Below are 24,761 nucleotides of genomic sequence, written 5' to 3' on the forward strand. Positions count from 1 at the left end.
GATAAAAAACCAAAAGGCTAGGGCACCTTAATATAGAAAATAAGGGGATATAACATCCTATGTTGTTTTATAGCCAGTAAGCGAAACTAAAGATCGATAACTACGATCTATATAAGTTTCAATGCCGATAGTTTTTCGGCATCGAAACTTATATAGATCGTAGTTATCCATCTTTAGTTTCGCTTACTGGCTATAAAACAACATAGGATGTTATATCCCCTTATTTCCAATAATGAAGCTGTTTGTTTTAATTTAATTACAGAAGCATTGTTGCTAAAGATTCAAATATATCACATGATGAAGGTAAGCCGCCGATTGCTTAAATAACGTTGATAATTAAAATTTAAATCCATTCATTTTATAAATTATAATGAATACTGAGGATTTAATTATAAATATCAATGTAGCTTTACCCTGAAAAACTTTAATTTCCGAAAATCCTTGCATATATCTCGCACCACAATTTTTTAACTTTAATTTTGGAGAAAAAGTGCAAGTTATATTCGAGTAAATACAGTATATGGTTGTATATTTTCATTAGCTGTATGATAACACAGCTGCCTAAATCTTAGGAAACATAGAAAGCTATAATATTAGAGTGGAGTCGCTTAAGGGTCAAAGCCAAATAACTGAGAAGAGACCTCCACATCGCCTTTCAGGAATGTGAAGAACCGACTGGGGCCTCTTACCTAATGTCCAATCCTCACTTTCACATGGTGCCCCCATTAGTAAGTATCTACTGGGTACTGAATGGAAAAGGATGGGCTGGCAATTTAGAACTTAGCCAACCAAATTGTACTCTCTCTATTGGCTTAAACACAAATGCACATGATGGTGCAACATGATGAGATTTCATGCTAGCTGGGGCATAGCCCAGTTAAACAAGATCCCAGCTGTTTTCATCAGGGAACCAGGGCAAACAGTGAAAAGTTCGCTACTGGAACAAGCTCCAACTCAACTGCTAGAACATCGGTACACATACCTCTGGGGGGGGGGGTACACGAAAAATAATCAGTAATGGCAGAAACTGTTTTACATTAAGATAGGCACTGAACAAAAGTGTCAGTATTTAAAAACAGCTATTTTAAAAACAAGGGGTACAATAGAAATGGGTTTAAAAGGGTATGTAAGTGGAAAAAGGTTGGGAACCACTGCTCTAGAAGAAGAAGAATAAACTCAACATCAGAAGAACTGAAGATAGGAACCATCAATACAAGAAGTATTAATGGAAAGAATATTGAACTTGCATAAGAATTGGAAAATTACCACATAGATAGAATTGGCATTACTGAGACAAAGAAGACAAAAGCAGGTGTGATGTTCAAGCAATAATGATCAAGGAAAGGAAGGAGTAGCAATACCATTCAATACCAAACGTGAAGATAAACTTCTTGAGTGGAAGGCAGTTTCAAGTAGAGCGATGTAGGCACACTTCAAAAGGGGGAAATGGACAATGAAACTTATTTGTGCCTATGGTCCCACAGAAGGTTCTTTCAAGGAAGTTGTTGAAAAATTTTTTGCATCATTAGGACAGGCAGATAACATAAAGAAAATAGAAAAAGTGGTCCTTGTTAGAGATTGAAACAGCAGAGTAGGAAATGAAATCCACCAGGCATACAGGAATGTTTTGGGAAGATTTGACAGTATGTCAGAAATACATATGACAGTGTGTAAGAAAGTTTTAAAAATAAGTAAATTCTAGCAGCTTTTAGAGGTAAATTGTAGACTCGACGATACAAACCTTACCGAAGAAAATTTAAAGCAGTTTGAAAACAATTTACTTCTGAGGAAAGCCTGTTCCTTTCCCCATTCAATCATATTGTTTTATTGCTTCTTTGAATTTTAACCACACATCCCAATTTCAGGTAACATTATTCCAATTTGAACAGAGGGTCTGGAATCTGGTTGAAAAGATCAATGGAAAATTTAGTGGAAAAGTCTCCATGGTCCAGAACTGTTTTCCAGTTCTTTTTTTTAGAGGTACTGAGAAAACTTTGAATCAGTAAACTTTATTATTTTTTTCTTTAATTGTATCTCTTGCTTTTCTTTTATTAGCATGAAATGGTTCTTCATAGTCCATAAACACCTCTGAGCCTGAAGAGTCTTGATTTGACGATCTGCACCCTTCTCCATCTTTACATTTTTTATTACTTCTTTTTTCTTTTAGATGTAGTTCCTTTTTTTAACGTATATTTTAATTTTTTTTTATTAATTCATCTTTCCTTTTTGATGATCATGTCTGCATATTAAGTTCTTTCAGTTGTCTTACTTGCTTTTCTGTTTCTTCTCCAGTTTCTCCTTTGAACAGTTTCATTGGTAATTTCAATTGATGTTGTTCTATCCATATTTGACTGGGAAAGTGGCTCCTGCAGTTCTGGAATTTTTGGGATAATTTCTAGCTGATTTGGTTGCACACTTTTTGTGATTTTACCATGTAGTTTGTTTAAAAGCAGCATATTTACTACACTGAATTGGAGGATCTGGGAACTCTTCTTTATGCCTTTCTGATATATACAATGTTCCAATTGGCTCTGCTGGTGCTCCCACTCTTTCAGCAAAAATTCTAAAAGGACAGATGTTAATACAGTGTTCAGAACATTTGCATTTCTGATGGAGTTTGAGACATTGATTAGTGATATGTCTGATCTCCATGCAGTTGAAACATTTAAATTTGGGGCAGTTACCACCAAAGTGATCATATGAACCACAATGCAGGCACTGTCTTTGTACTCCAGGATAGTTTACCATAACTCGGGTTGTACCAATGTTGACAGAATTTGGTACAGGCGTCTTCATATCCATTGTGAAAGTGACATCACCAGAAAACCAGTTTGGATCTTCATCTGATAAACCCTTTCGTATGTTACTAATCTTACCCCATTTCGAGAATATCTGTATAAGAATTTCATTACTGTTCTCTATATATTCCATTGGAAATCATTTGATTTTTTGATATTGAAAAAAGAACATGTAAAAAAGTTTTAAAGTGAATAAAAGTTGAGCAGTCTCAGATGTGAACTGTAGACTAAAATACACAAATATTATTCTAGAAAAAATGAAAGAGTTTGAGAACAGGAACCAAACCTTGGAGATTCAGTGGCAAGCCTTGAAGAAAGCCCTGATTGATTCAGCTAGAGAGGAATGTGGTGAAGTTGTCTGCAAGGATAGAAAAATTAGAACTTCCTGGTGGACAAAGGAAGTTAAAGAGGCAGTGAAGGAAAAGAAGAAAGCATATCAAAAGTTCCTAGTAAATAAGTCAGTTTGTGCTCTTAGAGAATACAGAGATAAATGTAAGAAAGTTAAATACTATGTAAAACTAGCTAAACAAATGTAGTGGGAAGACTTTGGCAAGAACATTGAAAATAAATATCAAGGCGGCGGCAAAATATTCTGCAGGTTGTTGAAGAAGCTTAGAAATGGAGGAAAGAGTGCTGTAAAAAGAGTTAGAAATGATAAAGATGACATGAAAACAGGAGAAAAAGATATCCTTGAAGTATGGAGTAATTACTTTGAAAAACTGCTAAATGAAACAAGCAGTGTTAGGAAAGTGGTAAAAAACAGTCAACAGGCATACAGTCAGGAATACATATCCATACTTGAAGTAGAAAAAGTCATCAAAGGCTTGAAATGTGGAAAGGCAGCAGGAGTAGATGATATTCGACCAGAAATACTGAAGTATGGTGATATAAAAGTCTTACAGTAGCTGCACTGCATAGTTCAGAAAGACTGGACAGAGGGACGAATTCCTGATGATTGGAGTAGAGCTCTCATAGTACCTGAATATAAAAAGCGAAATAAAACTGAATTATGAGAATTACAGAGATATTTTCGTACTGAGTGTTCCTGGCAAGATTTATGCAAGCATACTTGAGAAACGGTTGAGAAGAATTGTGGAAGAAAAGCTCGGTGAGCAAGCTAGATTCAGGCCAAATAGAGGCTGTCAGGATCAGATCTTCACTTTACGACAAATAGTTGAGAAGGCATGGGAATATAACAAAGATCTGTATTTAAGTTTTGTCGATCTGGAAAAGGCATATGAAAAGGTGCCAAGAGAGAAGCTATTCAATACGCTAGCTACAATTATATGATGTCAATGGGGCATTATATCAAGCAATACATAGTCTTTATTTGAGTTGTAATAAGTCAGCAGTTAGAATTGAAGGAAGTACAGGAAGATGGTGTAATGTTAAATCTGGTGTGAGACAAGGATGTACATTATCCCCTCTGTTATTCATTATCTATATGGATCACATTATGAAGGAAAGTGGGTATTAAACATGATATCAGAATTGGAGATGTTAATGTCAGCTCTTTGCTTTATGCAGACAATGTTATACTTCTAAATAAGTCCACTACAAGTTTGCAAGATTCCCTTACTAAATTGAATAACTGTTGTAAAAGATATGGTATGAAGGTCAGCAATAAAAAGACAAAGACAATGAAAATAGGCAGAATCATTGAAAATGTCAACTGTGTTGTGAATGGAGAACCTGTGGAACAAGTAAAACATTTCAGCTACTTAGGCATGATTTTTAGTGAAGATGGTAAATTAAATACGGAAATAGACAACAGAATCAACAAAGCTGGTATGGTCGGAAGTCAATTGAATAAATTTGTGTGGAATAAGAGAGAAATTAGTCGGAACACTAAATTAGCTATATACAAGACAGTGCTCAAACCAGTTTTAACTTATGGATCAGAAGTAAAACAGTTGACCAAAGACTAGAGACCACAGATATGAGAGTCCTGAGAAAGATTAGAGGCTTGAACAGATGGCATCAATATCAATATCATATTAAAAATGAGGATATTAGGAAAGAACTTGACATTGTCAGCATCCAGGAATGCGTTAGCAGAATAATCTCAGGTGGTATGGTCACTTAAACAGAATGGGCGAGGAAAGATTAGCAAAACAAGTGTTCTTTGCCAGGTTGGCAGGAAAACGACCCAGACGAAGACCAAGACATAGGTGGATTTATACAATAAAAAGTGCCTTGGAAGATAATATTGGAGTCTTGATAAGTAACAGACTGATTTGGAGGAAAATTGTAGATAGGAAATTAGTAATGATGTAAATTTTTCATGTAGCACTATCATATGCTGTGCACCCCTTGAGGGTACATGTGAGGAATTTGATGATGATGATGAGTTAATTTAATTCATTGATTTATTATTAAGAGAGACCTCCAGGGAGTCAGGGACTCATCAAGGGAGACCACATACTACATGCACCAGCTATCATACTTATTCTTGAATTCATTCACACTGCTTGCACTCACAACATCCAATGGCAATCCATTCCAATCACACACCATCCTATGAGAGAAAAATCTAGCCCTCACACTCTTCTTGGCCACCTTCATTCTCAGCTTCCAAGGTTGCCCTCTCGTTCTTTCCCCATCCTCCACAAATTGAAAAATTCCATCAATTGAAATCCTGTATGACCTGTTCAGAAGTTTGTAAGTCTCAATCATATTACCCCTCTTTCTCCTGTTTGCTAGTGTATGCAGTCTACAAATTCTCAATCTGTCTTCATAATCAGTATTCCACAATCCTGACATCATTTTTAACACTTTCCTTTGCATTCTCTCCACTATATCAGAATTACAATGGAAACCAGGAGACCAGACTTGTACACAATTGTTCTAGTGAGGTCTTATCAAGCAATTGTAAACAGGCAAAATGACATCCTTATCTTTACATGTGAATGTTTCAGCATTGCAATTATCTTTTGAGTTGTATTTGCAATCTTTGCTACATGGCCCCTGAACTTCAACTTCCTATCTAGTAACACTCCAAGATTCCTAGCCTGATCAGTTTCTTCTAGCATAATCCCACCAATATAATACGACATTGGATATCAAATCATTCCGAAGTGAATGACTTTACATTTACTGACATTGAACTGACATCCATTTTCCTTGCCCACAGCCTATTCAATCGTTCTGCAAGTACTGTATTTTAGCAGCATTCCTGATTACCCTACCTATCTTTTGCATTATCAGCAAATAGCTGGATGTTGCTTGTCAAATCCTTCCCAATATCATTAATGTACAGATTGAATAACAGTGGACCAAGCACTGATCCTTATGGTACACCACTGGTTACCTTAAATCTTGAAGACTCACATCTTCTCATAGACCACTTTTTAATATCTGTCAGTCAGCCATCCTCTTGTCCTGACTGCTAATATTCTATAACCCAAATCCATATTCTCCAATTTATGCAAGTCTACCATGCTGTATTCTGTCAAAAGCCTCAGCAAAATCCAAAAGTATCATTATCATTACAAATGTATCTATTCTCCTTGTCTAGTTCAATGGTAACATTGTTATAGAATGTGAACGTTGCTAAAACTGGCAAATATGGGTGTACTTCCCTTAGTACACCCATGTTACTCATTGCAAAGTAGAGATCCACTGTCATCCCATTTCTGAATGCAAGCCCTGACCAATTTTTCCCAAATCTTCACCACCACTCCTGAGATACTAATTGGTTGATAGTTGGATACATCAGTCTTCGCACCACCCTTGTGCAATGGAATTACCATACATTCTTTTTATTCCTGTGAAATCTTCCCTGTTCTGAGACTCATATTAAACAGACTGATCAAAGGAATAGCCAGTTCAGCTGAACACTCTTTTAACACATGTGCTGATGACCCATCAAGTTCCCATTGCTAAATTCTTATTGAGTTTGTGCAACAGCTCTAATATCTCGTTCTCATACAGCTGAGTTTCTTCATTCAGTGAAGAGGTAGCAGTGAGTTCAATGTTGCATACACCAGGTTGATAGCTTTTAACAAAATGGGCATTCATTAGTAGAACAACCTCTTTTGCATCTGTAATCTTCCTGCTATCTGCATTTAGAAGAGTTATTCTTTGATATTCATTCTCTCTCTCTTACTTGCAGCATATCGAGAGAATTCTTGTGGGTTATCTTTAGCATGCAGAGCCAGTTTCTTTTTGTACTCAGACTATGCTTTCTGTACAACAGTTGCAACTATTCTAGCCTGCTGCTTATAATTTTCATAACAGACATCATCCTTATGCATACGGTATTCCTTCCACATAATCCTTTTCTTAAGAATCTCTTGCTTAATAAGATTACACATCCGTTTGACTCCTACCCTATTTATTCTTAGAACTCTTGGGACATATTTTGATATTGCATCACTTAAGTATTGTTTAAATGCTTTCCATGCACTGTTGATATTGTTCCCATCCAGTAAAAAGTGTGTGTGATTTTATATATAAAATCATATGCACAATGTTGCAAGTCACTAGATGCTCCTACAGTACAACATTAACTTGTGCTCTGCCAGCTGTTATGATACAATGGTATGTAAATAACCATTCATCTACCAGTATATGCAGTATGTTAGAGAGATGGCACAATATGAACATATTGAATTTGACATATCTCCATTTGAGCAATAAAGATAGTTAAACATTCCTAGGTCAGCTGTAACGAATGTAATGCATCATAGGCAGATCCTGGAAATTGACTGTGGGAGACTGTAAATCCCAAAAGTCGATGATGATCAACCTATCAATCAATGTAGAGATAATCTTTGTCTAGAACAGTGGTCGCCAAAGTGGTCGATATGACATTGTTAGGGGGGTCGATAGAAAAATATAAGTCATCATTGTACGGGTAATATTTAATTCGGTTAACTTGGATTACCTCCATTCTGAATGACAATGCAATTAAGAGTGAATCGGGGGAACAGTAACATGAATAGGACCTGTAAAATGGAGCAAGGTCATGAAAATAGAGGCCAATCAAGTAGGCCAAAATGACGTATTTACCAATAAACGGATGTTGTGGTTCCCGCCCGGCCGGCTCGGCAGGAGCGAGATTGCAACACGTGCACAGTTGCTTATTTACTTATACTTACATGTATTCGAACCCAGTCTCATTTTTGCACATTAACATACAAGTGAGCATTAATGTTCTAAAATTCATCAACATACATATTAGGTAATATTCTTATTATTATTGTGCTATCTTCTATCGAAGGTCAGCGACCATCTTGGCAAACAAACTGCACTCTTGTGCTAATCTGAGCAGTTGTGCACTGCTCTTTCCTGTCCACATCTTGATGTTGTCAAACCATGATATTCTTTTTCTTCCTCTAGTTCCTTTGCCACCAATTCTTCGTATCAAAATAGTTTGTAGAAGTTGGTATTTGCTGTTTCTCATGATGTGGCCAAGATATGATGTTTTTCGTTTCTTGATTATTTGTACAAGATGTTTAGCTTTGCCAATGGATTTTAAGACATCTTCATTGGTAATTTTTTCTGTCCATGATATCTTTAGCATTCTTCTGTATAGCCACATCTCAAAGGCTTCGATTTTCTTGATGGTTGTCGCCTTCAATGTCCATGTTTCAACTCCATAGAGCAGAATAGACCACACGTAGCATTTCAGCATTCGGCATCTGACTTCCATGTTTAGGTCTTTATTGCAGAATAGTGTTCTCATTTTCATGAAGGACTGCCGTGCAACTTCAATCCTTGTCTTTATATCTATTTCTGGATCCCACCATTCATTAAGCCAGCAACCAAGATATTTATATCTTGACACTTGATCAATATTTTTCCCAATGAGTGTCAGTTTCATTGATGAGGCTGGATGTTTGCTGATGATCATGTATTTTGTCTTGTTGATGTTTATATTTATTCCCATTCTCTGGCTTTCTATGTATACTCTGTCAATGAGTTTTTGTAGATTCATAATATTATCTGCAATTAGCACGGTGTCATCTGCATATCGAAGGTTGTTAACAATCTTTCCATTTATTGTGATTCCCTCTGAACATTCTTCCAATGCCTTTTTTAAAGATTACCTCTGCATATATGTTGAACAGGAGTGGTGAGAGCACACATCCTTGTCTCACTCCTCTTTTGATGTTAATATCACTGGTGGTAATGTTGTCTAATTGAACGGTAGCTGACTGATTCCAATACAGATTTGTTATTAGTCTTATGTCTTGTTCGTCTAGCCTTATTTGTTGAAGGACTTCTATTAAGTTAGTGTGTCTGACTTTGTCGAATGCTTTTTCAAAATCTATGAAACACATAAAGACAGATTTCTGTTTTTCTATGCATTTTTGTATCAATATTTGGGTACAGAAAAGGGCCTCTCTAGTACCAAAACCATTCTGAAAGCCGAATTGTGTTTCACTTAGAGTTTTTTCACTTTTTCTATAAATACGATTCTGAATTACTTTCAAAAATATTTTTAATGTTTGGCTCATTAGACTAATAAGTCGGAAGTCACCACAGGAATTCGCTTTGGGTTTCTTTGGGACAGTGATAAATGTAGATTTGAACCAATCTGATGGAAATTCATCACTTTCATATATTTTATTAAATAGTTTTTCAAGAAGTTTGATGTTATCTGGTTCTATTAATTTTAAAAATTCTGTTTGCACACCATCTGGTCCACTGGCTTTTCCTGTTTTACTTGTTTGTATAGCATTCTCTATTTCGCATTTCATGATTGCTGGTCCTTGAATGTTAGCTTTTATATTTATAGGCTTCTGTCTAGTATCATTGAAAAGTAATGTTACATATTTTATCCAAATCTGTGCTTTATTCTCTTCTTCTAGAACTATTTTTCCATTTTCGTCTCTTAGAGACACTATTTGCTTTTTCCTCAGTTTTCCAGATAATAATATTCCAGACTAGGTAATATTAAAATTACATATTAGTAAAATAGAGGGGGTCGGCCGATAAAAAGTCAAGAAATTCTTGAAGGGGTCAACGGTCAAAGAAGTTTGGCAACCCCTGGTCTAGAATCATGGAAGGCACTGGCGCTCTTTAGTACAGGCACTATTTGAATATCTGAAGCTTCATACCATCAGTTTCAAGTTTGTGTTTGGGCTACCATCCACAAGTGTGAGACGCACTAGTGCTGTGGTCTAAAGTAAAGGCAAATGGTATTATGAACAGAAGCACTGATTAGATGGATGTGTAGGGTGTGGAACACATGAGAAGAATGCCATTTATTGGAATGGATTGGTGTTACACATTTTCTTCTTTATCCAAAGGATAATTAGATTAATACTTATCCCAAATATTGCCACAACATGCTAGACTAATACTTTTTTCTTTATGCGACTCCCACCCACCCAAGGTTTTAGTAAACCTATAATATATTAGTTGTGTAGGTGAACTAAGGATTTTTTTCTATTATTATTAATTTTATATATTTTTTATCATCTTTTTCCTTTACAGTAATAGGCCTAGTGGCCTGTTACGGTCTCTTCCCATCTTTTCAAAGGCGGTCCTCTATTCCTTCTCCATTGAGGTCGATATCTCTATCTCTCTGGGGAGTCTTCCTTCACTCATTCTTTCTGTATGTTATCTCCATCTCTCTCTCTTTAAAGATCGATGTAGTCTAAAACCTCAAGTTCCTTTAAGACATCACTATTTCTTTTGAAGTCTATCTATTATATCCAGCTGTTTTGCGCATGAATCTCATTTTAGAGCTAATCAGTCTTTTTCTATCCTTTTCTATCTTTTTCCCGAAATTTTATTTCTGAAATCCAAAGAATTTTTTATATATGTAGCAGTTCTTCTAGTTGAAGAAGTGAGTAAATTTGACAGAAATTTTGTAAGTGGGACAACCTATACAGTCTATAGCAGAATTTCGGACTACGATAAAATTTCGGATATTCATATAGATGAGTGAGATATTATGATTAGTCTAGATGTCGTTTCTCTATTTACGAATATTCTGTTAGCAGACAGCATTGAATTATTGCACCAAGAATTTCCTCTCGACATAGTCAAATTATTTGAATCTGTAATAAAGTCCGGTTATTTTCCCTTCAAAACCAGTTATACCAACAAATCGAAGGAACAGCAATGGGTAATCCTATATCTGCTGCTATTGCCAACTTCTTCCTGGAGCACTTTGAACAACATATTTCTGATAGCATTTTTGCCATATGGAAGGGCACTTCTGAAGAATTACAACGGTTTCTCTCAAAAATAAATGCACTTCATCCAAGAATCCAGTTCACCCTAGAAGTAGAAGAATAAACAGTTAGCCTTTCTAGATCTCTTAATTCTTCACCAACCAGATGGTAACCTACAATTCACAGTCTATAGGAAGGAGACTCGTACCATTACATCCATGCTGAATCACATTGCCATCCCAGTCAAAGTATAAAAACACTGGTTCATCGAGCCCACTCCTTTTGTTCTTCAGGAGAACTATTACAGAAAGAATTGCGATATATCCATTCCTCCATAAAAAGAACATTGAGTAGTCGTGTTTCAGCATTCTCTTCAAATACAGAAGAAATAACGCGTATACCTATCCCCTATGTGCAAGGCCGTTAGAGCATGCCATCAACACTAGACATAGAGTTCGTTGGAACAAGACAAAAGTCATTCCCAAAAGTCGGTTCCTCATGGAATGGCTTTACAAAGAAACGTGAACCGTTACTTCACTCTCCTAACTTAAACAGATCTGATGGTCTACGTCTATCCCCTTTGTGGGAGATAGGAAAGATTAACTGATTTATACCATCAGTATAAATAGTGTATACAATTACTAACTTTTGTAATTGTATACACTATATATATATATATAGTTTTTTTTTTTAAGTATTAGGAAATTCAAGGACCGTTTTTAGTTATCTTACTTTAGCTACTTAGGTGGCGCCTTGTGAATATGTCAGTTATTGTTTAATTAGCCTTTGTACTTGTACTGATGATGCCTGTGATACTCAGGCGAAAATTATACTAATAAAGAATATTTTATGAGTTAATTCTGTTATTATAATTGTAAGTAATATGTCTACTCACGGTATTTCCTTACTGAAAAAGGCATATCAGGTAATGTGTTTGTAGCTGGTATAAATTGGAGTAATATGACATTCCCAAGTCAATGCAACTGTGTCCAAGTGAAATGGTTGTGAGAAGGGAACTGACAGAGTTTGAAAGAGGTGTTGTGATAAGTTGTCATGTTGCAAGCCTATTGGTTCAGCAAATTGTTGACAAATTGGGCCATCCGAGGTCAACAATCAGTGATATCATACTGAGATGGAAGTACAGGGAGTCAACTGCAAGTGCTGTCTGTAGTGGATGGTTGAATGCGGAGTTCCAGGCATCAACTAGAATACAAATCTGTGCAAAAAACATTCAGAACCAAGATTTGCATTATGCAAGCTCCACATTATCCAAACAAGCATGCAGCACTGTCTTCAGTGGTGCAAAGAGAATGTAGAAGCTTGGAAAGCTGTTTTATGGAGTGACGAATCAAACTACCAAGCAGATGGATGGGTGCGGAGGATGCCCAAGTGAACATCTCTTACCAGAAAGTGTAACTTCCGACTATGAAATTCAGACATGGTACTGTGATAGTTTGGTCTTTTTTCCTGGTTTAGAATGGACCTCTATTTGTAGTGCCACAAACATTGAACTCTGATAGGTATCTGAACATTCTGGACAATGGAATGCTTCCTACATTTGTGGGATGAACTGGAGCATCAGGTGAGGTCAAGGAACATCTGCCACACAACAGTTCAGGGACCTCATTACATCCCCACAGGAAAAATGATCCAAAATTCCATTGATTCCTATCATGCGATTGTGGAAAGTATGCCCCATAGGATTGCTGCAATCACTGCAGCAAAAGGAGGTCCTGATTCTTATTAAGATGGGCATGGCTTTTTATTCCTCACACAATGATATCCGTAGACTTTTTTACAAGCAGTGTACATTGTTGTCAATCTCAATCCATAATGTTCCTCCAAATTAGTCTATTACTTGTCAGCACTCCAATATTGCCAAATCTAACATTTTTTACTTCTAAGGCACTTCTGACTGAATCAATCCAACTAGACCTTGGTCTTCTGGGTCCCTTTCTTGATATCTTGGCATCAAACACCTGCTTTGATAACCATTCCTCATCTGTTCTATTTAAATGACCATACCACCTTTGATTAGCTCTGCTTACACATTTTTGAATGCTAAGAATGTCAAGTTCGTTTTCTCATATCTTCATTTTTTTAATATAATTCTGCCATTGATGCCATCTGTTCACTCCCCTAATTTTTTTCAAAAACCCTCATATTTGTGGTCTCTAGTCCCTGATCAAGTGCTTTATTTCTAACCCAACTCTCAGATCCTGCCTTGTATACTGCTAGTCTGATATTTTGGCTCATTTCTCTTATTCCATATAAATTTATTCAGCTGGCTACCCACCATACCAGCTTTGATCATTCTGTTGTCTGTCTATTTTCAGATTTCACATGCCATCTTCACTAAAAACTATGCCTAAATAGCTGAAATATTTGGCTTGTTCTGTAGGCTTCATTCAGAATGCAATTGATGTTTTCAATGTTTCTGCCTGTCTTCATAGTTTTTTTTTATTGCTTATTTCCCATTTCTAAGCTTCTTGCAACTTAAATGCCTCATTTTTACAGCTATTATTCAATTCAATTTAATTGAGAATCCTGGAGAATTACACTAGCTGTGCATAGAGGTACATCATCTGCATAAAGCAGAGAACTAAGTTTGACATCTCCAATTCTAATATCAGGCCTAATGCCACTTTCTTTCATAATGTGATCCATATAGATGATGAATAAGAGTGGAGGTAATGTGCATCCTTGTTTTACCTTAGATTTTACATCAAACCATATTCCTGTATTTCCTTCTAAGTGTTGACTTACAACTTAAATATAGACTGTGTATCGCTCTGTATAATGTTCCATTTACCCCATATAATTATAGTGTTCTGTAAAAAGCTTTTTCTCTAACTCCTTTTCATATGCATTTCCAGATCTACAAAACCTAAGTACAAATCCTTGTTTTATTCCCATAATTTCTCAACTATTTGTCGTAAAGTGAAAATCTGATCTTGACAACATCTATTTGGCCTGAATCCAGCTTGTTCTTCTCCCAGTTTCTCTTCCACAATTTTTCTCAACCCTTTTCAAGAGTATGCTTGCATAAATCTTACCTGAAACACTTAATAGAGAAAGTCCTCATTAATTCTCACTTTCAGCTTTATTCCTTTTTTTTTTAATAGATGGGAACTATTAGAGCTCTACTCTAATCATTTGGAATTCATCCTTCTGACCAGGCTCTCTGAATTATGCAGCGTAGCCAATGCAAAACTTTTATTAGTCGAATATCATCTACTCCAGCTGCCTTTCTGTATTTCAAGTTTTTGATGGCTTTTGTTACTTCAAGTGTCGATATGTACTCCTCTTTGCATTTCTCTTGAAAATGTTCTAGTATCATTCTGTGACTGCTTATTTCGTTAGATGTCTGGAGTAATTAATTTGAAAGAAAATATTTCATATTAATTACTTCAGGCATTTAGGATATCCTTATCTTCAGTTTTTGTGTTATCTTTATTATCTTTGATTTCCTTTATAGTACTCTTTCCTCCATTTCTAAGCTTCTTCAATAGCCTCCACAACATTTTGTCACCTTCCTGATATTTATTTCCCATACTCTTACCAAAAGTTTTCTCATAACTTTTGTTTAGCTACTTTTACACACAGCTTTAGCTCTCTTAAATTTTTCTCTGTATTCTTTTAGGGCATCTGCCAACTTATTTGTTAGGAACTTTTGGTATGCTTTCTTCTTGTCCAGAACTGCGCCTTTAACTTCTTGTGGCCACCATGGGGGGGGGGGGTATTTTTCTGTCCTTAAAGACAACTTCACCACATACCTTGCTAGATGAATAAATGTCTTCTTCAGAGTTTGCCACTGAGATTCCAAGGTTTGGTTCTTGTTAAAACTTAATAGAGATGACACCTTAATCAGCAGCTGGAGACCTATTTCTCTATCTAATACTGATCACAAGATAGTTTTTTGCTTATCAATAACAGGTTCAAAGTGGGAATGAGATACATAATTAAAATTTATTGTTTCTGCTATGTGATCTAATCTGCTTAGTTAATACAAAAAAGCAGTCAATGGCAGTGCTATCAGTAGACCCTTACTCAAGCATTTGATAATGTCTGGCATCCCTTTCTGTTTTACATCCTTCAGCAAATTGGTGTAGGTAAAAAAAACTGCTATCCGTTATCAAATGAGGCTATCCCAATTCAACTACTTGCCTCCTAGTTAATGGGCTCCTGTCAGATCCAGTCAAAATTCGAAAAGGAGTCAAACAAAGTTGCCCTCTTAGTCTACTGCTCTTTGCATTGGTTCTTGAACTTTTCTTACAGGAAATCGACAATACACATACTGTGTGAGTAATAACAGTTCCTTCAACTAGGAAGAAAAATAAGGTGTTAGCATATGCCAATGATGTAGTGGGCACTTTGAAGGATAATGATTCCATATACATCTTTTTTGGTATTGTGGAAAAATTCAGCAAGATTGGTGGATTAACTACTAATGCAGACAAGACAAAATTAAAAGTTTTTGGAAAGTGGAATCTTGGAAGCATTCCTTTTGGACTAACCCCTAAGAGAGAACCCCTCATTGGGTAAGTGGAGAATTCTCTTCTCCACATACACAATATTAAAAGTTCAAGAACTTATATACAAGAACTTTGAAACCTTAGAAGACTGGAAAATAGGGCCACTTTCCTTTTCTTCTAAAGCTACAGTACTCAAAACCATAATATTTCCTGCTCAGTTGTACATAATAAATATTATAGACATCACAGGAGCTAAAGAAAAGCAATTTATGTAGCTTGTGCAATTTTTTTGGTCTAGCTCAGGGGTTCTCAACCTTTTCCACTGGCATACCACTATATTTAATTCAAGATATTAGATGTACCAGTAATCAAATCTGTTTTCGTACCACCCAGCAGTGGCTCAACCAGTGGTATGCATACCATAGGTCGAGAATCCCTGGTCTAGCTGATACCAAGAAGTTAAAAAGGAATTTCTTCAACTATCAAAGAAGCATGGAGGATTTGGGCTTCCAGTCTTAAAATTCTGCTATTTAAGCAATACAGCTTCAAAAATCCATAAAATATTGCAGACCAATCATACATGTGCAGATCTTCTCCTGTGCTATCTGGGTTTTCATCTTCTCCTGTTTGGAGTAAATGATTATAAAGGTCCAAAAGCTGAGATTGTTCCTGAATACTACAACACTCTGGAGTTGACATTCTTTTCATTAAAAAAAGTAAAATTTGGTATAAAGAAATTTTTAATCATTTGCCATGAACATCCACAGTTGGGTACTGACAACAACACTTTGTTTCATAACTTATTAAAGTTCCAAGGATACCCTAACAGGAGGGATCTTGCTTGGAGAATTGCATATGGCCACCTTCCAGTCAATATGATCAAATGGAGGTACTTTAACATCGGAGATCCAATCTGTGACATCTGTTATCGATTGGAAACAGTAGACCATGCATTCTATAGCTGCCCTCTTGCCTTGTGTATTGGAACAGGTTTTTTATTGCAGCACCCACCACTTGTCAGCAATGGGAAGATAATTTTGATTTTTATAATTAATGAATTAAAATACTGTTTATGGAAGGTTAGAAAGAAACATGGATTTGAAAACCAGCAATATGACATCCAAATGCTTTATAATATTGTACTGTGGTAATTTTATTGTTCAGTCAGATGATTTTTGTATTTAGAAAGAAGCATTCTAGTAGATATCAAATTTTGACTAGATGGACCACCCATACTTTGCAATATTCACCAGGGGGAGATAAAATTCTGTCTATTTTTGCTATGAAAGGTTTTTTAAATAGTTCCATCCTCTTAATTCAATATGGTCCTATAGTCAATTGCAGGGATGACTTGAGAGCAATCCCAGGCAGTTAAGGCCAACTCAAGGCAGTTAACTCATGTGTAGAGGCTTAAGTGCTGTGAGGACATTATGTTGGAGGTTTAATGGATTTTTTTTTACAACACTCAAAAAGAATTAAATTAGAATTTAATACTCCTATATTTCGTCCTAGTCACTAGGACATCTACGGGGATTACAAAGACAATTAATGTAACATGCACACAAAAACTTACAATACTAAGCCCAACCACGTGGGTGACACTAAAGTCCTATCTAGGTGGAGCGCCCTCTAAGGGCGGTAGTAGGTGGCCTGGAATGTAAGGTGGGACCTCTGGTGATGAGTGTTTCCCAAATCTTCGGAAGCTTAATGCAACCGTATTTGTTAAGATTTGGTTGGTTTCTGAGATAACTGAGATAAGTTGGTTTCTGAGTAAACACAACTATGGCCACTCAGGCTTGGCTGACCATGTTTTGGACACCACCCACAGAGTATCATGGAAGAAAACCACCATGCTCCACCACAGCAAATTCAAGAAAGAGAGACTTTTCTTAGAAGCAGCAGCAGCAGCTCTCAGAAACCAACCAAATCTTAACAAATACGGTTGCATTAAGCTTCCGAAGATTTGGGAAACACTCATCACCAGAGGTCCCGCCTTACATTCCAGGCCACCTACTACCGCCCTTAGAGGGCGCTCCACCTAGATAGGACTTTAGTGTCACCCACGTGGTTGGGCTTAGTATTGTAAGTTTTTGTGTGCATGTTACATTAATTGTCTTTGTAATCCCCGTAGATGTCCTAGTGACTAGGACGAAATATAGGAGTATTAAATTCTAATTTAATTCTTTTGGAGTGTTGTAAAAAAATCCATTAAACCTCCAACATAAAGCAGTTAACTCAGATAAGGCTAACCACCTGGGTATCAATCAACGTTGTGCTTTAGTTTCAACTGGTCTTTTGGTCCTTCATCTATATGAGATTGGTGAAAAAGGAAAACTGATAGCCTTTGGCTATATGATGATATAAAAGAGCTGAGGCCTTTTCTCTATCTCTCACACTATCTATTCATCTGCCTTTTTTTTCCCCTCCTAATACTATCAGGCTCTCTTGCACCCCTACACTAACTACTCTAGGTTTATGATGAGCACCCTTTTACTTTTCACCTCAACAAAGGTCGAAACCGGTCTGGGTAGTGGCCCTTCCCATAATGCTTAGCATTATACATTTCCGTAAGGATATATGCTTTGTATTATGGGATAATAATGCAATTAACGTGAAGTCATTAGCTTCTATATACAAGTAGTCCAGTCGCAAAGTGACTGCACATGAAAACTTTGTTTGCCTACACTTGAATAAAGGATGAAACCAAGAATATAATTTCTTGGCATCTTTAATTTATTTATAGTAAAACCAAGTGGAAAAAACTTTCAACATCTATCTCTAATCCAGAGTATCTTAATAATAAGGCGCAACACCTTTTAACCATTGAATTTTGAACCATTGAATCCCACAATGGGATTCAAACCCACAGCCTATTGGTTTGAGAGTGGGTATGCTGACCACTCAGCCCACGAGGCTGGCATGATATGATATGATGGTTATGGCATTTTTCAGAAAGACAGAAAAGATTAAAGATGTGGGATATTACCGATGATTTCAGAAGAGTTGTGTTCTCTCAATGTAAAACATGAAGAGAGCAGTAATAATAATAATGGCTTTGTAAGGCTGAAGTAAGCACAAATTTTTGGTATTTAGTGGATGTTACTACAGGCCAGGAAATGCAGAGGGAGATGATTCTGAAACGTTCAAACAAATGAGACTGAAAACATTGAGCTACTTAGAGACAACTCCCTTATGCAGAAGCAATACATGGGACATGAGTGTTAGTAGAATTAATAATACTGTTTCATACAGTGATAATAGAAGATGTCACTACAATGTCACCAACCAGAGAGAGTGATCATGTGGTTCTGACATGAGGAGTCACTAAGCAGGGACAGGATTCGTGGAATAAGAGAGAGCAGGGGACTATGATAAATTATGAAACACATTGATGATGAGATGTGCAGTGGCTTGATCAGTTACTTATGGCAATATCACATAATATTCATAAAGTTAAGAGGATAAAGTTGGAGAAATGGATGAATCATAAAATTATGCAGGAGGTTCTGAGAAAGAGGATGTTGTGGAGAACAGTGTATGAAGAACAGAGTTGTCTCTAAGTAGCTCAATGTTTTCAGTCTCATTTGTTTGAACATTTCAGAATCATCTCTCTCTGTTCAGCAGAATAAAGAGTATAAAGTGCAGGCTAGGAAGGTGATGAGTGTAGTGAGGAAAGAGAAACTGGAATATGAAAGGAGACTGGCTAAAGCAGTAAAGCAAAACCCTAGAGAATTCTACAGTTATGTTCCTAGTAGAGTGAATATGGAAGGCTGATTTTAGTTGCAATAAATGGAACATTAGCCACATCTGCTGAAGATATAGTAGAAATGTTCAATGAATATTTCGTAAGTGTCCATGTCTGTGGGGGGTTAAGAGTGGTGTTGAATAGCAATAGGAAGGAGAACAAAAGACTGACAGTTCAAGAATGGGAAGTGTTTAGAATATTAAGTAACCTTGATGTTAATAAGGCTGAGATATCACCATGTATATTATGGAAATGTGCAAACCAGCTAGTAGTGCCCTTGACTTGGTTATTCAACAGAAGTCTGGCAACAGAAACAGTCCCAGAAAATAAAGAGAAGGTAAAATAGTGCCACTGCATAAGGGAGAATACAAGTCAGTATTGTCAAATTAAAGACTAGTGTGTATATCAGGTGTAGTGGTAAAGGAGTTAGAGAGGCTGGCTAGGGACAGAAATCTTTCAAGGGATGGAGGGACAGAGAGAAAACATGGGTTTGCTAAGGGGAGGTCATGCTTCAATAACTCGCTTATATTTCATAATAGGATGACTAATGTATTGGACAAAGATGCTTATACAGTGATTGATCTGGATTTTGCTAAAACACTTGATCAATTAACACATGACAAACTACTACTACTGTTGAAATTGAGCAGGATGTAGATGGACAGTCATTTGGTAGATTGATTACATGGATGTTGACTAACAGGAGTCAAACTGTATATAGGAGTGCAGTGTCTCAAAACAAGGAAGGTGACAAGTGGGATACCATAGGGGTTCTGATCTGGGGCCACTGTTATTTAATTGCTAAGGTGTCCAAGATTGCACACAGATTACTTGGTTATTGAGGAACACACTAACATCTAAAGATAAAGAGGTTATTATTCCCCTTTATAAAAGTCGATACTTCCACATTTGAATTACTGTGCTCAGGTCTGGTCACCTGGATTCCTTGGAGATGAGGAGGTTGTGGAGAGGGTTCAGAGGTGAGTGACTAAGTTGGTGAGTGATGTAAAAAATGCTCCCTACATTGATAGATTGAGAGCTTGTGGATTGCAAAGGTTGGTTGATAGGTGGAGACGAGAGGATATGATAGAAACATTTAAATTACTAAAAGATTTTTATAAGATTGATGCAGGGGAAATGTTTCAGCTGTGTGATAGTGATGGAAGAACAAGAGGTTATCCCTGGAAATTAAGGAAAAGTGTGGTTAACAAGGGTGTGAGAATGAGGTTTTTCGCCTGGAGGGTGGTGAATGAGTGGAATGCATTGCCTGACTCAGTTGTGAGTTCTTCGTCTGTAAATGAATTCAATAAGAGATATGACAGATATTGTTTTGATAGTTTGGGTCTCCCACGATGAGTCTACTGACTCCATGGAGATACCCGTAATAATAATAATAATAATAATTCATATATAGGATGATATAGATAACTAAGACTGTCTCAGGATTGGAATGTGGATTTCAACGCTTAGCAGACAGGAGAAGGGGATGATATGATTGAGACATTAAAATTGGTGAGAGGAGCCTATCAAATAGACATAGGGGAATTATTGCATAATGGCTGATGAAAGAACAAGAGGTCATTCCTCGAAATGTACAAAGGTCATGTGAGTAGGGAAGTGAAAAGGAGATTTTTTTCTTGGCAGGTAGTGAATGAGTGGAATGCATTGCCAGAATGGGTGATGAGTGCTTGAAAATATGCAATCAAGATAAGGTGTGATAATTATAGTTTGTGAGTGTTCGATCTCCCGCAACGAGTCTTAAGTAATACGATTACTAAGAATTTCTGTTTTCAATAAATCCAAGAATTAAAGATTTCTGCATCACTTCTGAGACAACTTCAGGAATCAACTGATTTTTTTTTAACAATAATGTAGTAATATGCTCCATTTTTAATTATGGCTAATGCATGTACAGGAAAACAGAGTTTATTAACTCCTTCCTTGTTACAAGGACAATCACTCCTCCATTCTGTTACAAGACATAAGTCATATAGCATGTGCTTAGTGGGGCTTGGTCATGAGACAACAAGTGCAAGAAAGGTAACTATTAATATCCTTTGAGATATCATTCAAACAGTATATCATCTGAGAACAAAAGACAATAAGTGTCAGATGTTTGCCTTTTTGAAAGCTGCAACTGTGATATGTTTTATTTCAAGAAAAAATAAATAAAGGTTATTAATTTGTTGTTGTTTAATATCATAAGTATAGTTTTTATAAAATTTGTATTTTTGAGTAAATGAAAACTTGTGGAACTGTTCATCAGTAACCTCAAACTACTGCACCATAACAGAAAACTATCTTGTTATACAAATGCATATAAACGTGAATCATATTGATATAATTACCAATCAAACATAGAAGGATATCATGTTGGAGATTTAATGGAGTATGAACAACACTGGGAAAGGATTAAAAACTATTTTAATTCTTCCAATATTTCATCCCAGTCACAGAGATATCTTTAGGGAGTACAAATTAACACTTGTAACACATAGGAAAGTGATTTTTAATCGGTGAATAGTCCGCTTTTTTCCCCGTTTTTCTACGTTTTTGAGTGCTAAATTGTTTCTCTGAATACGAGTGTACTTCGGTGGTTGTTTTTTGGAAGTTAGTTGCTGTCGCGATATAATATATTTTGGTACCGTCGGAATCGAACGCGTAACGGTGGAAGACAAAACGAAGCTAAGTTACTGTATTTAGTTATATTTCATTTTATTTAATTATATTTAGTACTTAAATGTTCTGATGTTTGTACTTTTTTCCCTCTTATTTATTAATTGAATAATTATTAAAGATTAGGGTATAATTTGACAAAACACGTCACAGATAATAATGGCACCTGTGCGAAGGAAAATGGCAGCCAGTAATGAAGGTTCGCCATCGTTATCAAAGAACGGTAGCATAAAAGAAATGAGTCAGTGAACTAGCTGTGAAATGTACGCTTTGCGGAGTGTGGTTAGATGATAATAAAGGATTGAATGTGTGTAGAAAATGTAGGGAGAATGCGGAATTGAAGTGTATTTCGGATCGTGAGTGTGATATTTTTGTCAACCTTCAGAATGAAGGAAACAGGGATATGACAGGAAACGGCAAGGTTGTACATGAAAATTGTGAGAGTGTGAATGTAGAAAGTGTGAATGATAGTATAAATGGTTTCTCAGAGAACAAAAAAGATGAGATAGATGCATTGAGTGAGATCGCGTTGTTGAATAGTGCGATAGAAAGAGCAAAACAGCAGCTAGAGTGCATGAACAAAAGTAGACTGAATGACCCAACCAATAATAAAAGGTATGACAGGAAAAATAGACGTATGAATGTGAACATGAACAAAATGAAGGATAGAGTGCTGTATGGAGACTCGTTAGTACGAGGTGTGTTAGTAGAGGATTTGACAAAATCGTACCAACCTGGTGCGACCATAAAGGACGTAACTGCGTCTATTAGAGAGCAAAAGGAAAGGGTGAAAGAAATTATTGTTGTGGCAGGTACGAATGATTTGAAAGGAGATAAAATGGAAATGATAGCGGACCTGAATGAATTGTTGAGGTAGCAAAAGAAAAGAGTGAGAGAGTTAGGATGATTAGTCTTTTGCCACGGTATGACAGTGAAGTGTTTAAAAGGAGGGCCATAATTGCAAATGACTTTATGCATGGGTTATGTATGACGAGTGGTGTGGAATTTATGGACGTGTGGAGTGAGTTCGATGGGCGAAAGGATCTATATAAGATGGATGGCTTGCATTTGAATGGATTTGGTGTAAGGAGACTTTAAAAAGTGTTGTTGAATGAAGTGGATGTGCAGAATCAGGGAAACTAGATTTATTAAGGGGGGCGGTAGATATGCAGACCTTAGGGAGGCAGTTGAATGTAAGAATGAATATAATATGCCAGAGCAAATAAGGACAACAAATCTGAGTGGGATAGTTAATATAAGGCATCAAGGTAGGGTTGGGGCTAATGGGGGTCTTAAATTCATGTACACTAATACTAGGAGTATTAGGAACAAGAAGGAAGAGTTTTTGGCCATGGTTGGCACTTCCAGACCACAGGTTATAGGTATTAGTGAAACATGGCTGACTGTAGATGATATAACTAGTGGGATTGAATGTGATGGGTATAGTGTGTTCAGGTATGACAGAGAGAATAAAATGGGGGGAGGAGTATTGTTGATGATAGCTGATGAGCTCCAGCCAAGGAGAATAGAAGTTGAATTGCAGGATAGAGAAAAGAGCACATTTGAGGCCATTTGGTGTGAGATTGTGGCTAGCAGAACTAAATATACAATTGGGTGCTGCTATAGACCAGGTGATGGAAAAGATGGTGGTGACAGTATGCACAAGCAAATAGAAGAAATGGGTGGAAGGAGGGTGATTATTATGGGAGATTTCAACTATGGTCGCATTGATTGGAGTGAGGAGAGGACACACAGGAGGAAGGAACTGGATTTTATGCGGTTATTAAGGGATAACTATCTGCGACAGCATGTAATGGAAAATACTAGGGGTCAGAGAGTGCTTGACCTAGTAATTACATCTGAGGATTTGGCTGTAACAAATATGACCACATTGCCACCAATCGGTGAGAGTGATCATAGGGTCTTAACTTGGGAGGTGGCTAAAGGTGTAGAATTTTCAATTAAGACAGGGTACATGTGGAATTATCGGGCTGGAAAGTATGACAAGCTTAGGAGTTTGATTGGTTCAGTGCCATGGCATGTACAACTGCAAGGACTAGAAGTTGATAGTGCATGGGAGGTAGTTAAGAAGTGCTTGCATGAAGCAATGGCTGACTGTATACCTAGAGTCCGAATAATAAATCAAGTAGGGGTTAAATGGATGAATAACACCATTAAGCTTGAGTTACAAAAAAAGAAACAACTATGGAGGGAATTTAAGGAGAAGGGTGACCGGTAGGCACATGAACAGTATAAAGCACAGGCCAGAAGGGTGACGAGTGTGGTAAGAAAAGCAAAAAAGGATTACGAAAGAACATTGGCCATGCAAGCTAAAGAGAATCCTAAACAGTTTTTTAGATATGTAGCAAGTAAAAGGAAAAATGTACATGGCAGATTGATTTTAAAGAATGCCGATGGTAGGGAGGTAACTGAATCAGTTGAGATAGTTGAGTTACTGAGTGAGCACTTTGCAAAAGTATATCATCCAGGTGGTGACATTGCAGAAACGAATAAACCAGTAGATTATACGGGAATTGTGGTTAATGAAGTGGAGGTGAGTAGTCTATTGCATAACCTCAATGTCAATACATCTGTGGGATTGGATGGTATACCAGCTCGTGTTGTACGAGAAGCAGCTAAAGAATTGTCAGTACCCTTGACCATTTTGTTTAATTTGAGTCTCGGGTCTGGGTTAGTCCCGAGCGGGTGGAAAGAGGGGAAAATAGTTCCACTGCATAAAGGTGGTTCCAAGACTGCTGTAGTAAATTACCGACCGATTAGCATATCAGGAATCATTGTCAAGGTCTTAGAGAAAATAGTCAAGAGGAAAATATAAGATTGGATAGAAGAAAATGGGATACTGTATTGGGGACAGCATGGTTTTGTGAAGGGTAGGTCATGCCTCAGTAACTTGCTCACGTATTATAACACAGTG

General features: G+C 36.8%; 1 protein-coding gene across 2 annotated transcripts in view; it reads right to left on the reverse strand.

Moving 5' to 3' along the window:
- Positions 1 to 24,761, reverse strand: part of Polr3I (RNA polymerase III subunit I) — a 76,967-nt gene that overhangs the window by 25,245 nt on the left and 26,961 nt on the right. The window lies entirely within an intron of this gene.

Source organism: Typopeltis vanoorti, chromosome 11, assembly GCF_054136105.1.
Source record: "Typopeltis vanoorti isolate ZY-2024b chromosome 11, IOZ_Tvanoo_1.0, whole genome shotgun sequence".
Taxonomy (NCBI): domain Eukaryota; kingdom Metazoa; phylum Arthropoda; class Arachnida; order Uropygi; family Thelyphonidae; genus Typopeltis; species Typopeltis vanoorti.